Below are 15,343 nucleotides of genomic sequence, written 5' to 3'. Positions count from 1 at the left end.
TCACAACAATATTGTACCAGTTTTGATGACGTGACTCATTCTGATTTGTAAACCATGGAAGAGGATGATACATGCCTGTCGGTCCAGATTTAATCAGATTTTTATTGTGAAGAAATAACTCAGGTGCATGTTGGCAGCTTATAGGAAGATTTACTCCCTGCAGCTGCAGATACATTAGAACAATCTAAAAACAATTTCTCTAATGAAATTTTTATGCAGCCTCTCATCTCTTTGTATAGAAGAGGGATTTAAGCAAAAAGCATCAAAAGTACAGATCAGTGAGAGCGCAACCTTCCTTTCAGTCAAGGGGAATTATTTTCAGGGGGAATCAGGAAAAGCATATTCCCAATATGATGCTTTCAGGAGTTTTTTGTGTTTTTTTTTTAATTATTATTATTAATCAAGTGTCATTGGAAAGAGTCCAGAGGTCTTGTCATTCATTGTGTGAGAATGGCTTATGTAAAGCATGCAGTTGAATCATTGATTTGAACTCACATGGAGAACCATGGGATAGCTTATTTCATCTGTTAACCACATTTAATGCAATGTCCTTCCCTTGACTGAGCTGCTCAGACGTTTGTTTTAATGCAGCATTCAGGAGCTCAGAAACATGCTATCCCTGTGAGACCGTAAAGTTGAGATTGCGTAAGACACATGCAGTAATGCATCGAACATAAATTTATTTTAAACAAAGCAAAGCCAGTTTCTGACAAAAGCAGCTCTTAAAAAACGTTTGGTTATTTGGGAGCAAAAATGGAAAAACAAAGGAGATCATGGAGTGTTGCAACACATTTTGTTTAACTCGTTTTTGTGTGTGTGTGTCATATTTTAATATTCGCATATGTACACTATACTGTTCAAATGTTTGGTGTCAGTAAATTCATTTTTTTATGTTTTTGAAAGAAGTCTCTTTTGCTTATGCTCTTATTTGATCAAAAATACAGTAAAAACAGTAATACTGTGAAACATTATTGCAATTTAAAATAACTATTTTCCATTTTAATACATTTTAAAATGTAATTTATTGCTGCAATAGCAACACTTTCAGCATCATTACTCCAGTCTTCAGTGTCACATGATCCTTCAGAAATTATTCAAATATGCTGATTTGCTGCTCAAGAAACATTTCTTATAATCATTGTTTCTTATAATCAATTGCTGCTTAATGTTTTTGTGGAAACCATGATACATTTTTATTTTTCAGGATTCTTTGATGAATAAAAAGTTCAAAAGAACAAGAACATTTTCAAATAGAAATCTTTTCTAACATGTCTTTATTAATCAAAAAACTTTTGAAAGATAGTGCATCTATAAAATTGTTTCGAAATACACTACTTACCCTTAAACTGTGTATACTTTATTAATGTCAAGTACAAAGAGTGCTGATGTTACAACCTATGAAGCCCCTAAAGGGACATAATAGGGAAAAAAGTATGAAAATTTATATTTCAATGCTTTTGCGTTCTCTCACAAATGTTTTGAGTTCCCCTGAGAAGCTTTGTGTTTGCTCACAAAATGTTTGCATTCCCCCAAGAAGTTTTGCTTTCGCTCGCAAACCTTTTGAGTTCTTTAAGAGCAAATGCAAAGTTTCTCAGGGGAATGCAAAAGTTTTGTGAGGGAATGCAAATTTTCTTGGGGGAGCGCAAAACTTTTGCGACAGAACGCAAAAGCATTGAAAAAAATGTTTCCTTCCTGTCTCTTTTTTTTTTTTTTTTTTTTCCCATCACCATGTCCATGTGATCTGTAACCACCTACAATACAATTTTGTGCATGATTTTATTGTGGTAATCAAATTTAGTTTTGGTAATCACACTTGTTCAAAATAATCGCACCATCTTCCATAAAAAAAAATACAGTTGTTGCTTAATTGTGCGCACAAATTACTAATTCGTTCCCTCGATTTGCTAAATCAAGCACATGATTTAGTAAATCGAGGGAACGAATTCGTAAATCATGTGCATGATTTAGCTTATTATTTTTTTCCTGTATGTCATGTTCGGGGCTCCATTTAAGAACAACAAATAAAATTTTAAAACATATTGTAACAGACTCTGAGACATTTTTCAAAATATCTTCTTTTGTGTTCCACAGAAGAAAGCAAGTCAAAGGGGTGAGTGAATGTTGACAGAGTTACAGCTCTCCCGGTCTCCACAGAAAACCACACAAGTATCTGTAGTCAAATTCTGAGTATGTAAGTAGAAAATAATGTTTTCGGATTTATTTTTTAGCTCCAGTTTAGAAAATGAACAAAGCATGACATCATCATTTTCATGGTGTCATAGCAACAGTTTAATTGAAACAAAGCTCTTCCACTGTTTCTTTCTACCCTTCCCTGCTGTTTCCTTCATTGTGCTGTATCACTGTCCGGTGGGAATGTTTGTACACTGATTTTTGAGGGGAAAAAAAGGTCGACTTCCACCATTCCTCAGCATGCAGCCTGCATGCAGACCCCGGTAATGATATTCTATTGAGGGCTGTTGGGGGAAAAACGTGACTGGAAGATTACTTTGTCTACTTTTTTTTTTTTTTTTTGGTTGTTTGTTTTCCTGCTTTTTTCCCTACTGCCTCTCATCTTGCTTTCCCTTTTTCCTCAGGTTCTAGTGCTAAGGCTTGCAGACAGAAGAATTGTCTTACCCAGAGATATCAACTCAACTACTCATTGTTTTTTGTAAACTCATTTCCAAACCAGATGCTCGTACATCATATTCTGGTGATAAAGCAGATTACCTCAGGAGCAGCTGAACACCGCCACAAACTTTGTTTGGTTCTTCCTCCTAATATGTGGCAGACAGAAATGACATTGGTGTTATTGGAAACAGTCCCAGCAAAACCCCAACCTACTAACTGTGTTTCTCTAAGCCTTACATTTCAGGCCCTGAAGTAGTAAAATAAGAATAAAATGCACTCTACTTAATACTATTGTGCATTACCTTAAAATAGCTTCAGAGCAGCAGCTACAGCTGTTGATTTGTATATTTGTGCATTCTGACACAGGAAGTTCTCCTTCAGGAGCTCTGTGTTTGAGTACCTAAAACCAAGTCAGAATTAAATTTACATTTAATATCAATGCAATGTTTGAAATGCAGTGATCTCCCGAGGCTATTTCTAGTGCTGAAGGGGGATGAAATGACATTAGTGCATGAACAGAGAGCACATAACACAGTATAAGCTCAGGTAATGGTCTGGATTTACCGCAGTCTGGATTTGGCTTTGTATGTGCCGGATGGGAAGTTTACCTCCCTGATGCTTTTCTTTTGAAATAAACACAGACTAAGTGCTCTGTGAAGATTTGCCCCTTATGTCTGACATTGAGCAGCCTTGCTCTGCTGTGTTTATAGGTGTTTTGGAAAATACTAAAATAAACCGCATAAGACACAGCACCTCTGTCAATTCTCAACTATAATCAATAGAAAAAAAAATCTAATTAAAGTGGCGAGTTTATTTCCCCCCCGAATTTATAAATAAAGAAGCTTTACATGATAATTTTCCACCTGAGTCTTAGAATTAAACTTTATTATTATTTTTTTTTACTATACTGTCTGTTATATGTAAATATTTGGTCTCCCAGTTGAGTAAAGCTTTCAATCGAATTTATTAAATGATATGCTAATTATTTAATCAAATTATTTAAATGAAGTATATTCAAAACAGTTTAACGTGGCAGACGAAAGGTTAAAATACACAAAACTGGCTTTAGATGTATTGCTCATTTTATTTCTTTATTCATCATTAATCGTTATTCTATCACTGCCACAATAAACAAGTTGGGCCATCTTCTGTGTGTGATTTTATTTTGCAATTGTTAATTACAATTAACTTAACGTAAGAGTTAATAGAGTTGTGTAGGAATGACATCAGAACCCGGAAAACTAATTCTGGTTCCTTCGAGATTTTCCTATGGGGTTTTATAATGGGGTTTTTCGATTTCTTCTCGATCTCAGTGCAGCTTTTGACACTGTAGATCATTCTCTTTTACTCGCTCATTTGGAAACTGTTTTTGGTGTTACTGACACTGTATTAAACTGGTTCAAGCCTTACCTATCAGATCGTAGGTAGTTTGTGTCCCTGGGTGGATGCAGGTCCAAAGTTGGTTCAGTGCAATTTGATGTTCCCCAGGGATCGGTCTTGAGTCCCTTACTTTTTAGCATGCACATTTTTCCCCTTGGTCAACTTTTAAGATCCCTTGGTCTTAAGTTTCATTTTTATGCAGATGACACATTTATTCAAAACCTATTGATAATACTGCTGTTGCCTTTCTTGAACATTGTATTTCTGAGATAAAAATATGGATGTCTCAAAATTGGTTCACCCCAACAAATACGTAAAGCTGGTGCTCTAACCCTAAAGGTGGATGGCTCTGCTGTGGAGTTTCAAACAAAATTAAAACCTTTGGGGGTGATATTTGATGCAAATGTAACATTTGACATCCAGAATATGGTTAAAACTTAATTTTTTTCATCGCAAGACTGCTCCCTATGTTATCTTTCTCCGTGGCTGAAAAACTGATCAATACATTTGTTCTTTTCTCACAAAACATCATATCGACTCCAAACTTTTGAACAGTAGTGTATATGTATGGTATAAAATAAAATTTTATCTGTATAGGCCTATAAGTAGCTCTGGAGACAAGATGGTGTTTTTCCTGAACTCATTATCAGTCATCTTCATAATTATTTCTCTTCTTTCTCATCTCTCAGGTGTCTTCAATGTGAACTGGATTCTTTTGCCTCAAACACACAAAGAGGCAAGGTGTGTAAAGATCTTTTCTGCTCTCAGTGGGGCAATTCACTTTTATTATGGATGCACGTTTTGTCGATAGGGCTTTTAAAATGAATTATATTCATTACAACAACATTAAATGGATGCTAGAGTGTTAAAGACTGAATTAATGAGTTAATATTTCTCTTCTGTATGCTTTTAACCTGAGGAAATCGCTCTCAGAGAAATGAATTTTTACCACAAATGATTTACTAGCCAGAAGGTTTCAGTAATAAATAGAAGGTGTGAAATAATATTGTGTGTTTATTTGTAGTGTTCCTCCTGGCAAGGCTAAGCTTTGGTATGCTAACTCTGAGCTTAATGAATGTCTTGAAGGTGTAGTTTTGGAAACATTTCATAGTTAGGCTTAGGTAAGTAATTTTTATATATATATATATGAGCAATATCACATGAGTAGCCATGTGGCTGACAGGCCGAGTTGACAGCACGAGTGTGTAAATAAATAAACCCTCTTTTGTGCAGAACTACTTCCTTCCATCACAGATTCAAATCTCAAGTTGACAGTTTGACCAAGCCTCCGTTACTAATTCTAAAACGTCACTTTAGAACTAGTAACAAAGGAATGTTGAGTCCCTCCATTGAAACTCATTATATTTTGTACAGTATTATTGAGAGAGAGAGAGAGAGAGAGAGAGAGAGAGAGAGAGAGAGAGAGATCACCTGAGCGAGCATTACCTGTGTCTGATATAACATTCATTGTTCAGGTCGATGGCCATAATATTAAATCCATTATTAAAAAAAAAAAAAAAGTTTGACTGTCCGCTGAGGAAAGCGATCTTTGTATTTGTCATTTTTACAGTTAAAGGAATTTTCTATAAGAGCGCTGAAACAACGTCCTTTGTTTACAAAAGTCCCTTTCAATTTAAAAGTCTCTTGCAACTGACTCATTCACTCGTAAATTTTGCCGCCATCTAATGGCGTATGAATGTAACTTTCACTCAATCCATATTACACACTATCGGACCCTTTTCTCAATACCAAATACAACATATTATTTATATAAAATAATATTTATTGAACAACAATATTTAAATTAACAACAATAGCCATTATAAATGACCATAGGAAATAAACGCAATTGTACAATTCAGTCAAAGGTACAAAAGCAATGCTCTATAGGATGTAAGTTAAATATAGCTGTAATATTAAATTATTAAATTTAAAATAGCCCAATTTTAAAAGGAGCAAGTAATAGATTAATAAAAGATTGCCCGTTTTATGTACCCAAAATGAAATCTCATGTTTAACCACTATAAGAGACAGTGGCAAATCCTTGAAGCACTGGCCGAGATGAAGCTGTTCTCAGCGGGTACACGAGCACTGAACAGCCGCTGACGGCTGCATCTCCGAAAACGTCTAAACAGATTGTAAAATAGGCACTATGAATAAATATGAGACACATATTTCAGGTCTAAACAACTACATTCACGCCTACAAAACTCTTAAAACTACAGTTCGTGGTAGAAGAAGTGTAGTATTTGTAAAAAATATGGTGAGTTTGCTCGGCTGCCATGACAGTCGCTGTTATCACTAGAATATCGCACGGCTCTCAGCCAATCAGATTCGAGAACCAAAAAGGACTGTTGTATGATATATATATATATATATATATATATAACATATATGTCATATTATATTAATATAATGCTGAGTTATTTTTATTTTGAGTGCTTTTTTATTTTTTATTTATACAATATTAGATAATTTCTGTAGAGAACGGAAAACTTTAGTTATCCCAGAACCATCCAAAACAAAGACCATAGTATTTAAAATTGGATATTGAATGAAATCTCTCTAGATATGCAGTGAGATAAATCAGCTGAATTTACTATTTAATAAGGTGGGTAAGGTAAAGTAAATAAAGGAATCTATAGTGGAATGATCTGACCTTTCAGTTTCAGTAGCTGGAAGAGAATGGAGACACAGGGGAAAAGAGTCGACCATGAGTGAATGGACTGAACTGTTCCAAGGTCTCCAGTTTGGTCTTCAATCCTCCGCTGGAGGCAGAAGCCTGAGGCGCTGTCTCCACCCAGACTCTGCAGCGTCCTCTGAGTCTCCTCCACTGACACGTGCCATGGAAAAAGAAATAAAACCCATAGAAATATAGAGAGGAAGAGGCATAAGAAGAGAGAGAGTTACGTTATCTTCCATCGCAGGCATCAGAAGATGGACCACCCACTCAACACTCGTCTCTTTCTCCTGTCCCAGAGGTTTTCCCCAGGTAACTTCTGTCACTTACAATCAGAGTTCACGAAGGTAGTCGTGCTGCAGAAGTGTTTGCTCAAACCTCCGCAGCTTACCTCATACCTATTTCTGATCTCAAAAAAAAAAAAAAAATCCTTTTACTTTTAGAGCAGCTCTGATCAAACATGAGGGTGGTCAATTCTCTTCAGTCATCCCAGATAGATTTTAAAGACTGCTGAAATTTTGGAAGTGCCCTTTGAAATACATGTTTTTATGGAAGCTTGTTTCCGCCATGGAATAAAACAAATAAAAAGATAATTGTGGCTTTTTATCTCACAATTCTGAAGTTTTTTCTTAAAATTGCGAGTTTATATCTCTCGCAATTCTGACCTTTTCTCTCAGAATTGCAAGATATAAACTCACAATTGCGAGTTATAAAGTTAGAATAGCGGGATATAAACTCTCAATTCTAAGAAAAAAGTCAGAATTGCGAGATATAAATTTTATAACATGCAATTGCAAGTTTATATCATGCAATTCTGACTTTATAACTTTTTTTGTCCTATAAGACTAGTATATTTATAAATTTATTGTTAGTTCATGATACTTAATGCATTAATAAAATACTATAATAATATTCCACAATATTACTGTTTTTACTGTATTTTTGATCTTTGAGACTTTCAAAAACATAAAAATATTATACCGACCCCAAACTCATGAACAGTAGTGTATGAAAACCAAAACCAAAAAATGACAATAAACATGAACAGAAAAACACTTTAAAAGTAGTCAATATGACTTCTCTTCCATGATGGCTCTGAGAAAAAAGATACATTTAAACTTAGCATGTAGCAATAGGTCACATGACACACGAGAGCCAATGGCCAATTCACTTTGAATGTCTAAATGAGTGTGAGATTTGAGTGGAGAGGATAATAGTTATGTGAGTTAATTGGAATGAGCCACAGTTTTAATAATCAAAGATAAAAACTACTTCTTTCATGACAGAAATCAGAGTTTGTGTACAGTAGTGAAGTAAATGAGTTGAATATGATGCAAGAGTCACAGTTGGTGGTGCAGGATTGTCCCTAGAGTGGCTTTCCTTATGAGAGTGTGAGAGTAGACCAGACCCTCGGCTAACTGCGGATATGATGGGTTGTAGATGTGTATGTGTTTGCCTATTATGGGTCAGAGAGAATGGTGACCCTGGTCTGTACTGTTGAGGCAGCTTTATGACTGTTCACTTCTGTAAAAGAAGGTGTCCACAGAGGGCTATAACAGCAAAGACTGACTCAAAGTGACTGCGGCTTTCAGCCAAGGTGAGGCTGTGAAGAACAGAATGTGTGCTGAATAGACACTTTTGCCTCTGGATCTGTTGCTTCTTAGGTCTGATGTGAATTTTCAACACAAATCATATTAAGGATAGATATTATCTTCCAAACTCTGCCAAACAGAGTCCCTTGCTACCTTCAAGTAGGACTAAAGAAACATCTCTTCCATTCTTAAACTATTCTTTTTCGCTATTGTTTCTCTGTGCCGGCTCAGTTCTAGCCCGGCCTGTACTTCTGAAACTTTGTATTGTGGTATTTCTTGACTTCATAGGATAAATCCCTCATGTTTTTTTGTGTTCCTCTTTTGTGAGCCGCTTTGGATATAAATATCTGTTAAATATGGTTTGCTATATTTTAAACTGTTCTCAGTTGAAACAAGATGCGGTACAAATGTTTCAGAAATGTGAAGCATGAGCGGAAGAGATGTGTTATGAAATTATTTGACTTCAGAAGACTTGGAATATAATGCTTGGAGTATTTTTTTTTTTTTTTTTTTTTGGAACTTTAATTTTAATGAATCATTTTTATTTTATTTATATTATTATCATTATTTTTTATTTATGTGAATATACAAAATATAAATTCTATAGATTTTAATTGATCATTTTTCAGTTAAGATTGTAAATTAATGTTAAAGTATCATGAAAAATATTCACAGCACAATATCCCAAGTCTTCTGAAATTAATATATATATATATATATATATATATATACTTTTTTTATTCAACAAGGATATTAAATTGTATCAAAAGTGATAGTAAAGTTAAAATATTTCTATTTCAAATATGCTGTTCTTTTGAACTTTCTGTTCAAAAAAACGAATTCTGAAAAAAAAAAAAGAAAAAAAAAGTATCTTGAGCACCATATCAGCATATTAAAATAATTTCTGATGGATCATGTGACACTGAAGACTGGAGTAATTTGACATCACAAGAATAAATTACATTTTCAAATATATTAAAATAGGTAAGATATTAGGGGCCAAGCACCGAAGGTGTGTAGGAATCTATTGTATCTGTTGGCGTTATTATTATTCTTCTTCCGTTTCCTCTCTGGAAGTCTATGGCAGCCCATAGAACTGCTTGCGGGAAAGTTATGAAATTTGGAAATTTTAAGGACAGTCTGATCTGTCACCATAGCAAATTTGGTCTCTAACTCAATCCTTCTAGTGCCACCAGCTGTCCAAATTTGCAATCATTTTAAAGACTGTTGGAATTTTGGAAGTGCCCTTTGAAATATATGTTTTTATGGAAGCTTGTTTCCACCATGGAATAAAACAAATTAAAAGATATTTGTGGCTTTTTATCTCACAACTCTGACTTTTTCTCAGAATTGCAAGATTCACAATTGCGGGTTATAAGGTTAGAATTGCGGAATATAAACTCGCAATTGCGAGAAATAAAGTCAGAATTGCAAGATATACATGTAAACTAAAGTCAATTCTAAGAAAAAAAAGTCAGAATTGTTGTAAATATATATATATATATATATATTTATGTATGTATATGTATGTGTATGTAGCTGTCCAAATTTGCACTAATGTTTATGCTAATCTTCCGTCATGAAATTGTTTCCGCCATTTTGAATTTTCCGAAAAACCTACTTTTTCAAACTTCTAGGCCGTTGCTCTGATTTTCACAAATATTGAACCAGATCATCTTCAGATCATGCCGACAAAAAGTTATAGAACTCAAGTCAATTTGCCGATGCCAGTTCCAATTTCCCCATACCGGCCATTTTGGACGTCAGCCATTTTGAATTTTGTCGTAAAATGCTGTATTTTATGAACACATTAGTGTATTGTTACGAAAATTGGTATGTGTCTTAGGCACCATGCCCTGACAGCACTCAAAAAGTTCCGGGGCAGCGCCCCTTGTGGTCATAAGTTATAATGAAATTAACAAAAATGCTTATAACTTTTGACTATATTAACCTATTGTAATGAACTTGTCTCAATAGATTCCTTCCTCATGCCGAGAACATAAGTACCGAACATCCTGTCCGCCATTTTGTTTTTCTTTAAAAACCTACTTTTTCTAACTCCTCCTAGACCATTGCTCCGATTTTCACCAAAATCTAATCGTATCATGTTCAGACCACGCCAACATGCCCCGATAATTGCTTTTACTGTATTTTTGATTAAATAAATGTATTCTTGGTGAGCTTAAGAGACTTCTTTCAAAGATTTTTTTTTTTTTTTTTAATCAACCCCAAAATTATAACGTTATAATGTGTGTATACAGCAATTTTTGCACTTTTTTGGTGTGTATTACATGGAAAAAAATAACATATGAGTAAAAAAAAAAATACAAAATATTATTGGTCAACTAGTCCTGTAAAGGTCTTTTTATCTGTATGCAGAAATCCTCTGTGAGCCATTTGATGTAACAGCACAGAGTCATGCTAATCAGAAAACCTTGTCTGCAAGTCTGTGAAGATCCTTGTTCTGTCTCTACGCAGAGTTCTTACTTCGTCCTTGGTTTGTGTTTAAGGTCAGTGCGGCTTTCTTCCTCTCTCACAGACAGGAACCAAGCAGGACAGAGCTGACTAGCATAGACACAGGTTATTGTCACCAAGCGGTCTGCGAAGAAAGAAAAGAGGACACAGTGTTGTCATGAATAAAAAATGCTAAATTCATGAAAGTTTTAGCTCTTTCTGTATAGAGGTTGTGACTTGATGTCAGTAGTGATGAGCGTGGAGTCTGCTGATGACTTCATGTTTGCAACATCGACTCAATAGTTGTATATTGTGCAGTTCACAATTATCCCTGTGTTTCCAGGAACTCTTGGGTTGTTTAGCCTTGTGGACTGAACAAGAAACGCATACAATTCCACGGACATGTGTCACGCTCAAGATCCGAGACACGTTTCCTGTCAAAGGCACAGAGCTGTTTAATCCTCAACAAAGGTTTGGAGAATACGGAATGAAATTAACATTATTTTAAGAGCACAAAATTGAATAAACAAACCCTGGAGCTGAATTACGGAATCTATTTACAGTGCGTAATTGGAATGGGGCGTCTAGACTCGAGCCTATTAGACACAGCTTAGCTGCCTTTTACATCTTTGATTCCACAAACTGGACTAATCTGGGAAAATAATGAACTCCAGGGAGCAAGTATCCACCTGAGGCAAATTTAAATCTCAATAAAGCAGAAAACAACAGCGACTAAATGAGAAACACAGATACTGCAGAAGCACACTGATGCTGCATTCATGCATACATGAGCCTGAAATGTGGATCTGCTTGAATGAATAGGTGTGTGATGGTGGTCCATCACACAGAGATGATCAGGGCACTTTTGTCGCGGGAGTCAGAAAAGTTGTGCATTTGCCACAGATGACATTTCTTATTTGAATAAAACATTTTTTTTTGTTTTTTTTTTAAAGTATAATAATTGTTTTTGAGTGAAATATTGCATAGGCTTATGATCTATTGTGGTTATAGCACTGTAAAACAACTAAAATCAAAAAAAGTTTTTATTTTTATTTTTTGAATATTTTATTTCAATTTATAAAAATGTAAAATAGAATAGATTTGATTACACAAAACTTGTTAACTAACATAAAAAGGTTAATAAAAGCTGTAAAACTGTTGCTCATTGTTAGTTTATGCAAGTTAATGCATTAACTAATGCTAACAAATGAGACTTTATTGTAATATCTGACCAAATATGTTCAAATAAAGGCAACTTGACTTGGTTTTACTTTTTTGCAGCTTGTATGAACTGCACCTGAGCAATTTAATCATTTATTTAACTTTGTAATTTCTGCTCTGTTACTGTAATTATGTAAATTGCTTTCCTTCTCTTATATTGCAGTTCATCGACCAGAGGTGACAAACATGTCAAGCGCTAATGACATTGAACATGTCCCACCCCAGACATCCCTGTGGGCCGCCTCCCTCCTGGAAAATACCAGGGTACATCTGGCAAATTGTAAAGCTTGGTTTTGACCTGTCCCTCACCTGCTGTTTCATAAGCCCTTCATGAACTTCATGTACAGAAACATTCCAGTGTTCCACTCATTCCTGCTGGGTAAGATTTTTATAGTTTTATTACTTAAAACATTAATCAGATAAAAATTGTTCAAAGAGTAGGAAATTAAAAAGTATGCTTTTTTGCACTTTCCATACATACACTCTTAGAAAAAAAGGTACAAAAGCTGTCTCTAGGGCTGTACCCTTTCAAAAGTTACACCTTTGTACCCCTTGAGTTTGCATATTAGTACCTTAAACATACATATTAGTACCTAAAGTGTACATGTTTGCACCTCTTGAAAGGGTACCACCCCAGTGCCAACTTTTTTCTGAGAGTGTAGGGTACAACAAGGTCCGTTATATGAAGCAGTTCTTTCTGGTTCTCGAATATGATTGGCTGATAGCCGTGCAATATTCTAGTAATAAAAGCACTCTTACCTTTTCACCATTTGTATCACTCCGCTTGAAGCGACTGTCATGACGGCCAAGCAAATCCACCATAATTTTTGCGTATACTACACTTGTTGTAACCATGAACTGTAGTTTTAAGAGTTTTTTAGGCAAGAATGTAGTTGTTTAGACCTGAAATATGTGACTCATATTTAATCATAGTGCCTATTTTGCAATTTGTTTAGATGTTTTTGCAGATTCGAGCTCCAGGCCATCAGCGGCCGTTCAGTGCCCGCTGAGAACAGCTTCATCTCGGCCAGTGCTGTCTCTTATAGTGGTTAAACGTGATATAATTCATTTTAGGTACATAAAACGGCAATCTTTGGTCTTATTAATCTATTACTTGATCCTGAGCAAATCGAATTGGGCTATGTTAAATTTAATAATTTAATATTAAGGCTACATTTAACTTACATCCTGTAGAGCACTGCTTTTGACTGAATTGTACAATTGTGTTTATTTCCTATTGTCATTTATAATGGCTATTGTTGTTAGTTTAAATATTGTTGTTCAATAAATATTATGGTATATATTTGGTATTGAGAAAAGGTCCATTAGTGCGTAATTTTGATTTAGTAAAAGTTACATTTATACGCCATTAGATGTCGGCAAACTTTACAAGTGAATGAGTGAGTCGCAAGAGACTTTTAAATTGAAAGGGACTTTTGTAAACAAAGGACATTGTTTTAGCGCTGTTATGGAAAAGGACAAATACAAAGATCGCTTCCCTCAGCGGACATTCAAATGGATTTTTATAATGGATATAATATTATAGACATCAGCCTGAAGAATGAATGTTATATCAGCAAAAATATTGTTAATACTATATATAGAACACTTTAGGGTGTGTTTTGTGGAGTTTTTACAACAAAGCATTGACTTCCAGTAATATTGTTTCTTAACAGACACCGCAGAACATTCTTCTTAGTGCTAAATACAGCGGGAGCCCTACAGGTGAGATTTCAGATAACTCGCAGAGGAAGTCTACCTGAGGTCAATCATTTGAAGCATGCCATGACCAAATTAAATCCCGAGGGAAGAGTAATTGGGTTATGCCAGGCCGCGGCGCAGTGGCGGGATATATCATTTCCCTGGAAACGTGTTAGTCCACCATATTGGCAGATCGGAGAATTAATCCCTTCTTTCTTCTTAATCCTTTTCCTTATCATAAGATTATGAAAATCCTGATCCCCCTTCTCTCAGATATTAAACTGCATCCATAATACAACTCTAGGCTTAAAGAAATCAATGGCAGCTCTCTCGTCCGGTACTTGTGGCTCAAGAGCACTTTGTTTTGAGTTTTCTCTCAGTAATTTGTAATTCCGCACCTCGTTCTGCCACCCGAGACATGAATAATGTGTGAGGGGCTGTCCGAACGTTGGCATTCTGAGTGCGCCAATCTGCTCAAACAGACACAAATTGGAAAATCGCTCCAGTCGAATTTTCATTCATTCAAGGGCTGAGCCACTGGCAGGGTTATTTCCTTACCTCAGCTGCCTGTGCCGACACTCACTCCTTGCTGACACTCGGCTGTGTGTGTGTGTGTGTGTGTGTGTGTGTGTGTGTGTGCATGGCAGGTTTTGCTGTACATGACACCTGATATTGCACCAAGCTCATTTTCTCTTTTCATCCTTTTGTATTGGGGAGGGGGATGTTCGTCCTCCAGTGACCCGACTGACCTCTGCTCAGGTATTCACGTGTGTCTCTGAGCTGGGCCGAAAAAATTCCTCTCCAGTATGCCATGAATCACAATGCAGCAGAGGCAATCTGAGATAGATTCAGTTCTGAGGGGGTATGAGAAATGAAAATGCGCTAGATGTATATATATATATCCACATATATAATATATCACCCCGTGTGCCTTGATCCAGCCCAGGGCGCATCTCAATAGTGGCATTTTACATCCTAATTTCAGTTCAGAGGCTCTAGGATACATTAAATGATACAGTGGCCCTAGAGGTAATGTAATTTTTTCAATGTTAAATATTTTGTCTTATAGTCTCTGCATAGCAAGATAGGATGAGTAATTGATTTCCCATCAAAACATTGCTCTGTTTGTTTGAGTATCCTGAACAGTAGCATAAACCAATGCATGGCGTGAGTTTGGGGTGGGACTATATGTTGATTAGACCAAGGAAAACCTGTTCAGTCCTTATTTTTGCTGTTCTGTTTGGTGATGCTAATAGTGAGCAAAAGTTGTGTTTGTGTGTGTTTTTGGTTGCACTTTATTTGGTAACACTTTATTTTGCAGTGTCATTGTTATGTATGTTAAAAGTAATTACTATAGTAATAACTATGAATTATGCATAATTACAATGTAATTATACATTTAAGTACTGAGTAATAATAATTAGCTACTTACTATAGGGTTAGGGTTTGGTTTAGAGTTAGTTGCTTGTAATTATGCATAATTCGTAGTTATTATATTTATAGTTACATGTAACATGTAACAAGGATACTGTAAATGTGTTACCATGTTTTAAGCACCAGTCAAAAGCTTAATTAAGATTTTAAATGTATTTGAAAGAAGTCTCTAATGCTCACCAAGGCTGCATCAAAACTGCAGTCAAACCAGTATTATTGTGTAATATTATTGCAATTTAAAACAACTCTTGTC

Source organism: Ctenopharyngodon idella, chromosome 23 (assembly GCF_019924925.1).
Source record: "Ctenopharyngodon idella isolate HZGC_01 chromosome 23, HZGC01, whole genome shotgun sequence".
In the NCBI taxonomy this organism is placed as follows: domain Eukaryota; kingdom Metazoa; phylum Chordata; class Actinopteri; order Cypriniformes; family Xenocyprididae; genus Ctenopharyngodon; species Ctenopharyngodon idella.
This window is presented reverse-complemented; position numbering follows the sequence as displayed.